Below are 15,399 nucleotides of genomic sequence, written 5' to 3' on the forward strand. Positions count from 1 at the left end.
AAGGTCATCTTGCTTTGTTTTGGGTTTTTTTGTTTTGTGTTTTTGTTTTTGTTTTTTTCCTGCACATATACAACTGAATAATGCTGCAGCAAGGAGTTATGGTCATGTTGCTCTGGGATGTAAACTGAAGCAAGCAGAGCTCAGAATGTCTTGGGATTGAGCAGAGGTACTGGCCTAAAATCACAGAATCATAGAATATCCCAGATTAGTAGGAATTACCCAGATTATCCACAAGGATCATCAAATCCAACTCCACACAACAACATACCAAAATCTTATCACAGAATCACGGAATGACTTGGGTTGGAAGAGACCTTAAAGATCACCTAATTTCAACTCCTCTGCTGCAGGCAGGGTTGCCAACCACTAAATCAGGCTCTAGATCAGGCTCCCTGAGACTTCATCCAAGCAGAACTTCTACACCTCCTGGGACAGTGCATGCACAGCTTCTCTAGTCAGTCTTTGATAATGTCTCACCACCTTCTCACTGAAAAACTTTCCTCTGACATCTAATCTAAATCTCCTCTCTTTTAGTTTAAAGCCTTTCTCCCTTGTTTTGTCTGTGTAAAAAGTTGATTTCTCTCTACTTATAGGCTTCTTTTAAATACAGGAAGGCTGCGATGAAGTATCCCTACAGCTTATTCCAGTCTGAACAAGCCCAGCTCCATCAGCCTGTCTTCATACGAGAGGTCCTCCAGCCCTACAGTCATCTTCATGGTCCTCCTCTGGACCTGTTCCAAAAATTCAATATCTTTCCTGAGTTGGGCACCCCAGACGGGGCTTCAAAGGCAGAGTAAAAAGAGACAGTCATTTCTTCTTCCTGCTGCCCATCCCTCTGGATGAAGCCCAGGGTACTGTTAATTTTCTGGGCTGCAAGTATATGCTGCTGGCTCATGTTATCTGTTTCAACTACCAGGACTTCTAAGTCCTTCTCAGCAAGGCTGCTCCCAAGAAGCTCTTCTCCAAGCCTGTACACATACTCAGTATTTCTCCAACACTTGGCTGTGTTGAACCTTATTAGAATCATGCAGGCCCACTTCTCAAGCCTTTTCAGGTCTCTTTGGATGGCATTTCTTTCTTCTGCTTTATCAACTACACCACTCCTAACAATCCCCCAGCCCTATCCTGTACACAGCTCCAAGGAGTTCCCATGGGCCCCGTGGTTCTCAACAGAGAGCAAAGCTCAGTGCTGTCTCTTTGCTCTCTACAAGGTGTTACACACACCATGAGGTGTCTCAGAGTCCTCTGCTGTGGAATGGACAAACCCAGGGATCTCAGCTGCTAGACCCCGTACCAACCTCACAGCACTTCTTTGGATGCTCTCTGATAGTTTTATGTCCATATTGTGAAGTTTCTCCTCTTCCATTTACACTTAACTTGACAGATCAAGTAAGAAGCATTGGAGAGGTAAGAAGCATTGGAGGGACAGTGCTTCAGGGAGTGTCTCTAATTTCTGATGCGTTCTGGGCCAGAGAAGCTTGTGTACCTTGCACCTACATGTTATCTGGTCACTAATTGAATCCCTGCTCTTACGTTCTCCATAATTAGTCTACTCCTTCATCCTATATTTTAGAGATTTAACAGTGCTCTCATTAAGGAACAAAGGGATAACGAGGATGAAAAAATGAAGACAAAATAAATTTACATCAGTAAAGAACAAAATAAAGAGTAGCATTTATGGAAGATATAATGACCTCAGCAGTGATCATCCCTATTTATTTTCATGTTAAGCCAGCGTTAAACACCCTCTGTACATAACAGCACTGAGAGTGATGAGTCCTTCCCCACACTACCACCATACTAGACAGTCAGCTCTCTTTGTCCTTGGTGAATATCAATGAGCTCCATTATTCAGTTTTCTTTGCACATTACACATTCTCTACACATTACATTCCTCTGTGATGTTTCACACACAGAGCAAATAGCAGCAGTGCACTAAGCCAAACATACCTTGTCAAGTGAGTGCCATTACAATGTAAGGATTGATTTGCTGGAGGAGGTCTTGCATATAAGCAGACAGAGCAGGAACAACTAGGGTTAACAAGTTTCCACTTGGAACATTTATTTAGAGCACAATAATCAAACATCCTGTTGCTCCCTTTTGGGTCCAAGAAACAGCACGTATTGGTTGGCCTTAAGCCTCATAGGGATGGGACAAGGAGAGGGTTATTTTTATACAGGCACTCCCCACAGTTTCCTGCACCTCTTCCAGGCAAATGCTTCTAGCAGGTAGCTGTCTCTTTGGATATTAGCCTTCACATGCTCTCATTTTTGTTGTCAGCACAGGCCTCCAGCAACTTGCCTCTGGTGATAACCTTGTCAGTTCTCCCTGGATAAGTTGGGAGGGTTGATTTTTGAATAAGAGATACAGTGACAAACTCCATGTTCATGGGAAATGCTGCTGGTGATGCACAAGAGGCATCCACTTCTCTGCTGCTGAAAATGTCTGTCACCAGTGTCAGAACACTGAGATTTCAAGAAATGCCATCTTTCAGATAAGACCTGAAATAATTAATCGTGTTAACAATAGATTTACTGTCAAAACTAAATTTGGATTAGGCTCTCAACTAATCCTCATAATTCCATCTGGATGCCAAACAAACTTCAGATTTTTGCCATATCTTTCAAATCTCTTAAGGACAGTGGGAAGTCTGCCTTGGTTTCTCCCTTTCCAAAAGAAAACAGAAGTATTTGACTACCTTTGCAAAACATGTCTTGAAAAGACTCATACTGGGTATTGAGTGTGCATTTGCAGGGAAATGAAGTAGATTAACATCACAAATCATTTTCAGCATTATCTATGATTCTAGAAGACTTCCAAAGGTTAAATGCAAGTTGAACTGACTTAACAGTAGAACAATATGTCTTTTATTATTATTATTAGATTTTAGAAAATAAAATTACTTTTTTTTTTTTTTCTTTGTAAGGTTCCTGACCATTGAATTCTGTAGGACCTGAGAACTGTAGGAAAGAATTTCCAGACAGAAGTATGAGTTTAAACTAATATCACAAAATAAAAATATTGGTTGATGTAATCATAAACACAATTCCTTAGGAAATTATGTTATTAACTCCTATTTATTTTCCATTTGGATCCTTTCAAAACATGAAACCTTTATATTAAATGCCATCAGGGAGAGGCATTCATGTGATGCTGACCTTCATGTAGTCCTGCTATGAAAAGGGAGAGGTGTAAAATTTTGTTATGTAAGTCCTGAACTGGATGAGCAGGAACATTTTACATTACTGGTCAGAAGAATTACGATATTTTTTCAAGACACAATCAAGACGTTAGTTCTCTTAAGACTTTGCTGTCTTTTTCATAAATTCTGTACCTATCAGATAGAAATCTCTACCATAATATTCATTTGGCTCTCCTCTCCTCTCCTCTCCTCTCCTCTCCTCTCCTCTCCTCTCCTCTCCTCTCCTCTCCTCTCCTCTCCTCTCCTCTCCTCTCCTCTCCTCTCCTCTCCTCTCCTCTCCTCTCCTCTCCTCTCCTCTCCTCTCCTCTCCTCTCCTCTCCTCTCCTCTCCTCTCCTCTCCTCTCCTCTCCTCTCTATCCCCTCCCCTCCCTTCCCTTCTCCTCCCTTATCCCCTCTCCCCCTCTCACCTTTACTCCTCCCTATCCCCCTTCCGTTTCTTTCCCTAGTCTTCTTCCCTTTGCTTTCCTGATACAGATAAGCTTAGGTACTTCACTGAAGAAAGACTGTAGAAGACTTGTCATTGCACAATAAGGCTTCATAGAAATATTTAGCAATTGACAGTCATTTTTTTACAAACAAATTGTAGGTCAGTTGTAAGGATTAAAGGTTATTTCAGAGATTATCATATTTCTTCCCGATTATTTATTTTTGTCATTTTTCTGAAAGCTCAAGTTAACTAGAGATCATTTAGTCTTCCAGGCCTGGGGGAAAATATTCATAGTGCATCCCTTTCAAAATATTAAGAGCAAAGTTGCAGGAAACCATTTTAATACAAGAGAAAAAAATAATCATTTTTGAGAGGAAGCAATGCTGAATGTTGAAAATTATAACAATGTTCATTATTCTATTGGGTTTCAGAATGAGTAGCCCCTCTACACATATTTGCTATTAAGATTTGATCTAACCATGTTGTTTGTTCTTTAATTTGTTTTCTAAACACGTAACAAACTAAACTGAATAAATCAAAATGACCTTTAAATTCACAGAATTACAGCCTATTTCAATGACCATAATAAGGTAATAATAACCCAAGCTAATAGTAGTTCTACTTATTATACTCTATGTTTGTCTATGTGATATGTGACATGTTAAATTCTGAATGACTAAAAAAAAAATTTCCATAGTGTACATTTAAAACAGTATCAATGTTATTAATACACTGCTCCAAAAGTAATGCCTCTTATTTTATTAGGCTGGCCCATGACATCAGAGGAAGATGTTAGTAGTTCAGCAGTAGAGGCTGAGCCTTCCTACCAATATTTCATTAAATGTTGTTATTATGTGATGGATGGCAACAGAGAGGCAGTCTGACAAAATGGCATCTGACATTGAAGTAAATATGAAGAAAAGCTGTGTCACTAAACTCATCTATGTGGAAAACATTGCACCCATTGACATTAATCAATGTTTGCTGAATGTTTATGGAGACCAGATAGTGTATATGAGTATAGTGATATGGTACTCACTGCATTACACCAATCACAAGAGTGACAGGGAGTCACCTCTACTGGTGCAGATTTTTACCATTGCAGTATGAAGGCCTTTGTTAATCACTTGAGAAAAGGCATAGCTAGTGGTGGTGACTGTGCTGGAAAACAGTGTTTTGTAGCTGAAAATTTCCTCTATCAGTGCTATTGTGCTCTATTGGTCGTTGTTTCTGTGGAAATAAGTAGAAGGCATTACTTTTGGAGCAGCCTACATAAAAATTGTCAGTAAAGATACAAAGGAAAAACTAGTCCCACTTAATGATGGTTGATATTAAACCAAACTAAGTCCAAAAAGGTAAAGAGGGAAAAGGAAAGGGAAAGGGTAGGGGTAGATGAAAAGGAGGGCAGGGAGGGAAAAGGGAGTGAAGGAGAAGGGAAGAGAGGACGAGAAGGGAGGGAAACCATATCCACATGGCCATATGTAAATGCAAGTGGAAAATCCTTATTTCTTTACATCTGAATCAAGCAAAACAAAGGGAAAGAAAACATGTACACAGCAAGGACCTTCTATTACTGCATTTCTAGAATAGAAGTATTTATTACTTCTACTAAGTTTTTGTGGTTGTGAATCTAGCAAAACTTTATTGTATTTTTCTAGATTTATATTACCTACTCAAGAACAGAATTTGATGAAGAGCTGTCTGAGATGATATGGTTATTTATTCTAGTAATTATCTGGAAGTGCTCTAACAGTTTTACATACTTCGTGTTTGTCTTGGACTTAAGTACCCCTTAGACTAATGTATTCTCCTACATGCTATATCTACTGTACAGACATCTTAGCATAAATGCAGCAAGTATTATAGTGCACAGAAAATTATGTTTTTCATTTCTAGATCTCAGCCAAGCACATTAGCAAGACGTAGAAGCTTGTTGTTCCTGTTCAGTTCTAATTTGTGAATAGATTAATGCACAATACCTTAAAATCATAAAATCATATAAAAAAAGCATCACCAAGTCCAGCTCCCAGCTCCACCTGAAATTCACACCTATGATGTCTAAAAGCACTGTCAAAACACTTTGAACTCTAGCAGCTTGGGGTGGTACCCATTGCCCTGGGCAGCCTGTTCCATGCCCACCACCTTATGGGGCAGAGCCTTTCCCAGGCCCCCAGCTCTCCCCTGGCACAGCTCCATGCCATTACCTTGGGCCCTGTTACTGTTGCAGAGAGCAGAGCTGCAGCCGTGATGATGCTCCCCTCAGGTCCCCTGGGCCCAGCAAACCCAGGGCTCTTGGCCATTCCTCAGATACGTTGCTTTCCAGACTCTTCTGTAATCCTTCTTTGGAAGCTCTTTCATAGTGTGAGAAAACTGGCTTGAGTTTGCTCTGAGTTAGAATATTAAATAAACACACAGCCATTTGCTGGTGTAGAACAACTAGTCACTGCACTGATTACCAGCCTTTGACTTTCCTACATTTCTGCCTATTTCCATGACATTTAACTGATAAGAGATCAAAAGCTCTTTTGGAGTTTTCCTGCATTTTCTTTGTTTCTTGAGTATCTCAAGGACAAAAATAGGCATTGCCTAAGTATTGGTGAGGAGGTCTAACTACTCTCTGAAGTCTAGTACAACTAACACTGCAAATATAACTCACTTTACTAAGAGCATTATGGGCAAGTGTATAAAGGCTCAAAGACATGAACAAGTGGCTAGGTGAATGTACATCACATGATCCTATGTCCGCTCGTCTGGGATGATTGCTGTGATTTTTGCCCATAGCAAATCAGAAGTGTTACACACTGAGCTTTAAAAAAAGAGAATTAATTCTACTTACCTTACAGACTAAGACTGTCTACATGGATTTGTTATCACAGTTTAGCTCACTTTTTAGCTAATTACATAAATAAATGATTTGTACACCTGGCACACTAGGCCAGATGTTGTTCATATGCATAATAAAGAATTCTTTCCTGCCTGCAGAGCTTGTGTTTAAGCAAACAAGGCAAAGGATATTGTAATTCACTATTTTGCAACAAGAGAAGCAGATATGCATGTGACTGAGAAGTTGGCTTGTCCCAGTCTGTGGGAAGAGACAAAACTGAAATCACATATCAATGAACGAGCTGTGAAATCAACTTTCTGATTAACAAGAAGCTTTTTCCACTAGAGTGGTATGTAGAATTTTTCTCACATAGGTATCCCCAAACCCATAGAAAGTTTTAATTCCTGATTCCTAACAACACAACAATCAAACAAATTTAATGGACAGAGCATTTAAAGGGTTTTGTGAATCCTCAAAATTTGTTGACCATGTTTCAAAGTGAAAAGGAAGCTCAACATTAACAATGATAACAACACATATCTCCTTACAGGTAAACTGGGCATCTGTTTAGTAGGGACAAAGCTCTGAAGTGGCTCTACTCACATTCCGGTTTATTCTTTGTCATGCCTTTATAATTTTGTTATTGGTATTCTGTATCATAACATCATGTAAAGCACGGGTAATTAAAGAGTTAATACTCCAGTTCCATGGACTGACAACTTTCCAAATACCTGGTTCTCAGAAGAGAAAAACAACTACATACCTCTGGGGACTTCATGGTCAGAGAGGAAGATAAGCCATGGGAGGAAGCTGCATGGCCTTGCTTGCCACTCCTCAGATTACAATCAAGCATACATTCACATTTCCTATGCAAATTAACCAAAAGTAGTCATACTACTCTATACAGAGAGCACTGTCACAAATATATAGAAGAGGGTTTTCTCCTCCATGCATAATTCCAGACATTTTTATTTATTTGATTGATTGCTTTATTTTGTTTTCTTCCTTTTAGCTCGGTGTCTATCTACATACAGGAACCTGTGCTGATGAATTCTGTTGGGTAGAATAAAGAAAAGGAAAAGGAAATTAAATGGAGAGAGACAACCTGGCCTGGTGAATAAAGCAACAGACTTGAGGGGATCTGGAGACCTAGATACTATTCCCAGCTCTTCCCTGCAGTGTGAATTTAGGTGAGTCTCTGAGCCAACTTCCCCTCCCCACAATGTTGTCTATTTATATTGTAGGGCCTTCAGAGTAACTACCATCCCTTGTGGCATGTTTATACAGCCCAAAGTGCAAAGCGGATCTGTTCACTGTTGGAACATTATACAAATAATAATTGAAACAAATCTCAGAAATCCACATGTCAAAGATAATGTTAGTCTATCTTTGCACAGCTGGTGTGGTTGCAGATGGTTCTGGGTTACATGTAGTATACGGATCATACAAGCAAATAAAACAATCTGGTGACAACACAGGATTTGTCTTTCACCAGCAATTCCAATACAGTGCAGCCGTGCAAAATCTTGGGACCCAAATACCACTATAGACCTTGATAATAACAGTGGTGACTGGGATTTTATCTGATGGAAAATACGTGGGTCCCTTCTAGAGTAATGACATTTATTTATTTATTTGTTTCTTTCTTTGTTTGTTTATTATGGAAACTACAGCAGATATAAAAAGCAAAATAATATTATTTGATTGAGCAAATTTTCTGCTACGAAGTATATATATATATTTCAGCATAGTTACCACCATTAGCTATACATTTTCACCAGTGTTGAGCAAGAGCCTGCATTACATGTTCGTAAAAATCTGTACCACTAGAGATAACCCACTCATTGTTTCATGGCTACTAAAGACAGTATCATTAGAAAAGCTTTCACATGCAGTCCATCTTTCATTAGCCTGATCAGATGGAAATCACAAGACAATTAAGCCAGATTATACAATGGGTGTAGCTGGACAGTTCAGCCAAGGTTGGCAGTGTGCTCCATGGTATTCAACCTGGTATGAAGCCTGATGTTACCATTTTTCAAGAGGAAGGTTTTCTTCTTTTCTGGCTTGACTCCGGAATTTCATGTCTTCAGCTTAATTAGCAATAAAAAGGAATGGTCAGAGTTGATGTTTGTCCAGATTTCAGGAAATCCAGAAGGATCATCCCTTTCCTATCCCAAAAGGATGTGTATCACTTTGCCCACTGAGGACTTTATCTCCAGCATGGCATTTATGTCACTACTCCACTGTCGTTTTGACTCCAGATTGTACTGATGACACATCTCATCACTGGTAATAACCCAATTCCAAAAACTCTCCTTCAGTCTCATATTGTTTCAGTAAGTCCTGACAAACTTTGTGCAGTGTTCTGTCTATTCTTGTGTGAGCATTCATGGACCTACCTGTTAAAAACTCAGTGGTATTTCAGTGTTAACACTATCATTTCCCATGCATTGAAGCCAATATTCAGCTCTGTATGCAGTTCTCTGGTCATAATGCATTGATCTGCATGGATGAGCTGATCAAAATGCTCTTCATTTCATAATGTCACAGTTGTGAATGGCCATCCAATATGTGGCTTGTCTTTTACATCACTGTTGCCACTGCTGTGGCTACTCATTGTGCTAACATCCACTGATTGGTCTCCATAAATGTTCATCAAATGCTGACAAATGGCAGTGGGTCACAGAAGAATTCATTTACGTGGTTTGCTTCATTTGTTAGATGACATTTTGTTAAACTGCTTCCTGCTGCCATCTGCAACACGACAACAAAATTTAACTCAATATTTCTGGGAAGGTTCAACTTCTACTGCCATGCCACTGACACCTGCCTCTGATGTTGTGGACCAGCATGATAAAATAGGAGGCATTACTTTCAGAGAGTCCTTGTAGATGTGTTACAAGTTAAAAAAACAAAAACTAAAAACAGAGAGGAAGAAATTCAGCAACCCAGTGTTCAAAAAGAACACTATGCCAGAAAGACAAGACTGTATTTCTCCTGTGGATAATATTTGGAGGTAAGGAGGGAACCAAAATCCTTTCTGTTAGCACTTCCTTTTGCATGCTTTTCGTTTAGGTAATATGGCTATTACACTCAAGTACTTCATCCTTCCTTGAAGAAAATAACTGTAGCCAGAGAGTGTGTACTTATATACCTGTTCACAAACATGGGGAAAACGTTGAAGAACGTGGAGTTTAGGAAGAAGGAGTTATCCACATAAGTAATACCCAGGACAGCATAGACAGGAGGTTAGATTCTTCTAGCACATTTCAAACATGGGTTAAAATATTATTCAGTTTTCTCTCTATCTCAGCCAAAATCAGGGCAAATGTGAGGGGGTTTTTATTGTTTGTTCTGTTTTACTGGGATTTCTTTCTTTCATTCATTATTTGGTTTAGGTTTGAGGGTTTTGTTGTTGTTGTTGTTGTTGTTGTTTGTGTATTTGTTTTTGTTTTCCTTTTCTACAGCAGCAAAGAATACTCCATGATGAACTTCTGGAGAAGTACAGGACTTGAACTTCAGACTACCGCACAGACAGAAAGTCAAACAATCCTGAAATACTATCTTAAGGGTTTGACTTTGATTCAGTTGCTTGTGTTGTCTATCTGTATCTGTATATCTAGTCTTAAACTAGAAGTTAATACTGTCCTGTAATTTAAGCATAGATCTGTGTTTATTAATAATTCAGAACTCTGTCACTGTTGACATTATTATTATTATTATTATTATTATTATTATTATTATTATTATTTTCATCTAAGTGAAGCACTTTTGACTACGTTTTGTAACTCTGATGGAACAAATCCCAGTTTGTCTCAAACTCTAAAAACAGACCAATGTATTTACCATAAACTCTGATCAGACTAGGCATTCACAGAGCCTATGTACATGTATTAAGTCTAGGATTGCCAGAGCCAATCCAATGCCCTACAAAGTGTCTAAGCAAGACCTATCTTAGAAGACAGTCTCTATTAGCTTTTATTACTAAACATGATATTGTATGATATAGAATTTGCCTTCAGTCAGTTTGGTTGCCTGACCCATCTGCATCCCTGCCCAGATCCTTGCCCATCACCAACCTACTCACTGTGGGCAGTGGGGCAGGGTGAGAAACAGAGTAGAACTTGGCACTGCAAGTGCTGTTTATCAAAAGCTACAAGATCAGGGTTGTTAACACTATTTCAGTTTCAAGTCCAAAATGCAGCACTATACAGACTGCTGTTAAGAAAGTTATTTCTATCCCAGCCAGATCCAGAGCAGTGCCTTAAGTTAAAATTGAGTTTGATATATCATCCATTACCTATTCGCAGTTTGATCCTTCAAACATCTTGCATTGAAGAGAAGTACAATCTTGTGATTACCTCACATTGACTGCTTAATTATTTGAGATACCATTAACATGACAGTAATTCAGGAAAATGTATAAAACTGTAATTTTTATCCTAAGACGTTATCTAAGCCCTGGACCATGTTCAACATCAAGGCCTTGGAACACGTACAAAGGAGGGCAACAAACCTGGTGAGGGCTCTGGAGCACAGGACATAGAAAGAGAGGCTGAAGGAGCTGGGAATGCTCAGCCTGAAGAAGAGGAGGCTTGCGAAACCTTAATGCTCTCTATAACTTCCTGAAGGGAGGTTGTAGTGAGCTGGGGATTGGCTTCTTCTCTCGTGTCATTATTGATAGGACTAGAGGGAATGGGTTCAAGCTGCGGCAAGGGAGGTTCAGGCTGGACATTAGAAAATATTAATTCTCAGAAAGGGTGGTCAGGCACTGGAATGGACTGCCCAGGGAGTGGTGGAGTCACCGACCCTGGGGGTGTTCAAGGGAAGACTGGATGTTGTGTTGAGGGACATGGTTTAGTGGGAGCTATTGGAAATAGGTGAACGGTTGGACTGGATGATCTTTTAGGTCTTTTCCATGCTTGGTGATTCCATGATTCTGTGATTCTGAGAATAAACTTGGATAAACTGTGCAGAAATCTGCGCATTCACCAGCAGCTTTAGGTGTCTGAAAACAGACTGAAGAGGGACTTAAGCAATATTTATACTTTAAAATTGAGGTAAGACTTTCAGATTAATGTCAAAATTAGAGAGAAAACAATCAAGGATATAAACAATACCGATGCACAAAAAGTTATTTCATTCCCACTGAAGTGTCCTGTCAGCTTCATTTAAAATTGTTTCTTTCCATTCTTTGACATTTTTATTTCTCTTTGTAATTCTTTTCTTTTTTATTATTGTATTTGATTGTTTTAAAGTTTTCTGCCCTCAAAAGCAGCTGGAATCTCAAAATGAAATTAAAACCATCTAGGTGCCAATAAATACATTCAATAGATATGAGACTAAATTAAACTAATTGACATTTTATTAATATTCTGCTGTTTGTTCCCGCAGAGTTAAAACTGTACTAGAGATCCTATTATATGAAGATATACTCTGGACCATCTGGTAGCCAAACATTTCTGATTATAAATAAGTCATTTTTGTTAATTATTTATTTGGGAGTTTTTGTTTATTATACAAAAATGTGAAAAAGGAGAAGAAATAGGAAAATGTGCTGGGTGCTGCATTGCATTGTTTATAAACAAAATTCATTTTGTAGATAACTCTGGTTGAGGCAGGAGAAAGCCCTGAATATTAATTTGGCTTAGTAATTTCTGAACTGATTCTTGTTTGTAACCCCTTTATCTTCACTTTGTGTGAACATATATGCTCTTAGCAAAGCAAACACTCAAAATGAGTAGATGGTTAGTACTAATTTTTAATTTAAAAAGGAAGGGAATTATCTTTTCATCACAGAGAGAAAAGGATACAATTTAAATTATGTCCATACAGACCCCATTTATGGAAGGGAAAAAAAAAAGGAAAAAGAAAACTGAGTTAATGACTAGAAGGTTCTGAGACCATTAGTGAAGGAAAGCTGTAGGCTCTTCAGTACTGGAGGTCTTCGAGAAATTATTAACATCTATCAGGAATGTTGTGGGTAGAATTGATCCTTCTTTGAGAAACTGCATTGGAGTCCTTGAGGATGGACTGCTTGGCTTCTCAACGTATCTTCCAGCTCTGTTTTTTGAATTAGAGATTACGCTCCATGTAACTGCTATAATTTTTAAGTTTAGCCTTCAAGCAAAATCTTTAACACTATGAGACATAAAAAGTCATGAGATTTGGCCTGTGATTGTTTTCAAGAAGAAATTAAAAGGAACTATCAAATTAATAAAGTTTTGTTAAAAGCCCTGAGACTTATTCACCTTGCCTAATACTTGCATTAACTTAAAAAATACCCATGGTAAAGGAATAGAATGGACTACAATATCCAGTAAGCCTTAATAAATTGGAGAAATATTTATTTTTTGTCTTTGAAGCAACGAGGATACCATTTTTTTTTTTTGTGCACTTTACACAACCTAGTTTATCCATGTTCATTCAGGTGTGGATGCTGCTGATTCCAAAAGAAAAGGAAAACATGTGGAAGTGCTCACTGTATTGCATGCATTCCAGAAGTTGATTTAAAGATTTTAAAGAATCTGACAACCCAGGTAGCTAATTTTTTGAGAACACAAGCTGCTATCTCTGCATTACATAGGTGCTGGTTTTCATAGCAAAGTGTATTAAGTGCAGAACTGCAGAAAACATATATTACTTGCCCAGTCTGAACAGTTTGGGATATGACTTGCTCTTTATCCAGGATTAAAAAACTTAAATTAACATTTCCATCTATTTCTTCCCTCATTTTTTGCTGATCCTAGACTTGTTCTACCAGTCCATCAAACAGCATAGGAAGGTATTGTTTGGGATTTAGGAGTATTATCCTTTCTCTCACAGAATGCAGGGCTTTTTTTGGCTTTTTTCCTACAGAGCTAATAAACTAATTTGCATGATGCTGAAAAGGATAAACCTTTTCTGATATCTCCTCTCATGAATGCTTTATGTGTAGTGCTGTGTTCATTCACTTCATGATGGTGATCGTCCAAGAAATCTGAGTGACTAACTGTGCCTCAGTATTTATATTTCAATATCTTATTAAATAACCACTTAGTATTATCACACTGTACAATAAGAGCCAACTATCAGATGTCCATCAGATCAGGGAAGACAAATCCAGGGAAGATGGAACTTCTTTCTTTAAGGCAATCTTCAGCCCTTACAGTGCATGAGCAGACATGGGCCGGATATGTTACTTCAGCCTTGGAATAAATTGAGGCAGGCTAGCACACCTTCTGCACAGCTGAAAGATAAAGCTGCTAGCTTCTGAATCTGACACAGTGTTGTCAGTGACCCAGAGAAAGGGCAAATAGCAGAAGAGAATTTGGAACCATAGTCTTTATTTATTTGTTTGTTTGTTTGCTTTTGTTTATCTGTTAAAATTGTGAGATGCTCACATTTCTGGTGATGCTCTATTTCTTGTGTATTTGGGTGTTATCACCCAAACAGCAAACAGAGACCATGTGTCTCAGTTTTCAAAATGTTTTATAAGGGTGAACATATTTCCCTTATCCATCTGCAGATATCTGACCATTCAGCTCATGGAATTACTAATACTTGCAGGGTATGCAATACCAAACATACTATGGGAATAGCCTGTGGCTGTAGTATGTATTTTAAAATGCCTAATATTCACTTCTTCCAATCTCATACTGGTTAGCAGGAGGAACTATGTCTGTCTGTAGCTGGATGTGGTTCAGTGAATCATTTCACACTTTCAAAGAGCTGTGGCATCATGGAAGTCATTAAAAAAACTATATGCTTGATCATACAGAATAAGAAATAGTGACCAGACCTGCACTGAAAGCCTGGCTCTATCACTTCAAAGGAAAGAAGAAGAAAAGAAAAAATAAAGTTACCTTCAGAAAAGCTTTTGTACTTGCACACACTAAGGTTAATCAAATCTTATGCTTCAGAGTATATGGTTGATTAACTTGTGTGTCTAGAAGCTCTTCCCCTTATTTGCCATTCTACTCTTATCCACAAGTAGGGCATAGTTCATGTTAGTTTGGGGATATTTTTTGTTATTTTTTCCATTATTCACTTGCCACAGGAATTTGGAAAATGGGTGGTAGCAGTGAAAAGAGCTCTGTGCCTAACAGCTCTATTTCAGCAAAGTGCCATCACTTTGGAACTGGAAGATTTTGTTTGTATTAGAGTATAAAATTATTTTTCTCTTATTAAAGTGAATTGTCTGCCTTCTTATGAAACTGTATGAATGAAAAAGGAATATTCTTGTATGAGCTACTGGAGTAGTGAAGTTCTCACTCTCTCACTTTATTCCTGCCTGTGAAATGGGAATACTAGGATATCTCAGGTGCTTAGGAACACGATTTAGTGGAGGGTTGTATGGTTAGGTTGTGGTTGGATCTGATGATCGTAAAGGTCTTTTGCAACCTCAGTAATTCTATGATTCTATGATTCTGTCTTTTCACTGTGATTTAATACACAGAGAAAGCAATGGAAGTGTTTTATTCTTAGGAGTTTTTGTTTGTTTGTTTTTTCACTTAGAACTAAACAGAAAGAGCCTGAAGAAAGTCTGTGATCTCAGGATTTCCAATTCTTTCTTTTTGTGTGAGAATTTTTTTTTTAATTATTCTTCAAAATCCTTTGTTAAAAGTCCCTTTGGCATTTATATGTATGTATATATATATATATATATAGTTTTGTTTTGTCCAGTTACTTTAATTTACAGATTCTGAAAGAGACTTAGTCTGTCATTGAGGATAGCACCACAGACTTCATTCATGTTCTGGAAATTGACTCTTGGCAACGACTTGACCATGAGTTCTGTAAGAATTTATGATGACAAGGTCTTGACATTACAGACACTTCTAATTTCATAAAGAGCTTAAGGCACAGAACATCATTAATAAAATTATTGAAGATTTAAGTAACTGTGTACATGGCCTCACATGTACACGGGTTCTGTACATGGGTTGAAGCATGTACCCATC

The sequence above is a fragment of the Excalfactoria chinensis genome, chromosome Z (genome assembly GCF_039878825.1).
Source record: "Excalfactoria chinensis isolate bCotChi1 chromosome Z, bCotChi1.hap2, whole genome shotgun sequence".
NCBI classification, from domain to species: domain Eukaryota; kingdom Metazoa; phylum Chordata; class Aves; order Galliformes; family Phasianidae; genus Excalfactoria; species Excalfactoria chinensis.